We start from the raw sequence: 787 nt of genomic DNA, 5'->3' as shown, positions 1-787 counted from the left end.
TCCTGCTGGGATTGTCTCTAATGAAAATTAATTTATTAATTAATGATTATTTATTTCTTTAGTATGGAATTTTTAAGGAATCTGCCCTTTTTTTCCCCTCCTTCCAGGGAATGTTTATTTTGGAATTTCCAGAATGTTTCCATTTTTTTACATCCCTGCTTTTTTCCACGAACCACCAGGAAAAGCAGAAAAAAAGCAAAAGGGATTCTTCTGCTATGAATAAAGAGATTTAAATGGTTATTTTGGGGTAGTTCCTTTATTATTGAAGATATTTAAATTCTTACTTATTCTTCCATTTTTTTGGCTGTTTTTCACTCAGTTTTTGGGCTGTTTTACCAACACCTGCCCCAGGTGGGAGATTTTGCCCTCAGCTGGACAATTTTGGCCTCAGGGGTAGAATTTCTGCCCTCAGCTGGACGATTTTGGCCTCAGGGGGAGCTTTATTGCCCTCAGGTGGAGAATTTTGGCCTCAGGTGAATTATGGCCCTCAGGTGGAGTTTTATTGCCCTCAGCTGGACAATTTTGGCCTCATGGGTAGAATTTCTGCCCTCAGGCGGACGATTTTGGCCTGAGGTGTAAGATTTCGGCCTCGAGCATCCCTCAGCTGTGAGGGCTGAGCGCTGCTCAGGGCCCGCCCGGCCCTGAGGGGCTCTCGGGCCGCTCACACCCAGCGCGGGACACCGGCCCGCGAGCAGCGCCGGCCGTTCTCCCGCCGCTCCCCAAGCGCTCAGCGCCTCAGCGCCGCCTCGGCCCCGCAGCAGCGGCGGGTCCCTGAGGGGGCAGAGCG

The sequence above is a fragment of the Geospiza fortis genome, unplaced genomic scaffold (genome assembly GCF_000277835.1).
Source record: "Geospiza fortis unplaced genomic scaffold, GeoFor_1.0 scaffold15, whole genome shotgun sequence".
Lineage (NCBI taxonomy): Eukaryota > Metazoa > Chordata > Aves > Passeriformes > Thraupidae > Geospiza > Geospiza fortis.
This window is presented reverse-complemented; position numbering follows the sequence as displayed.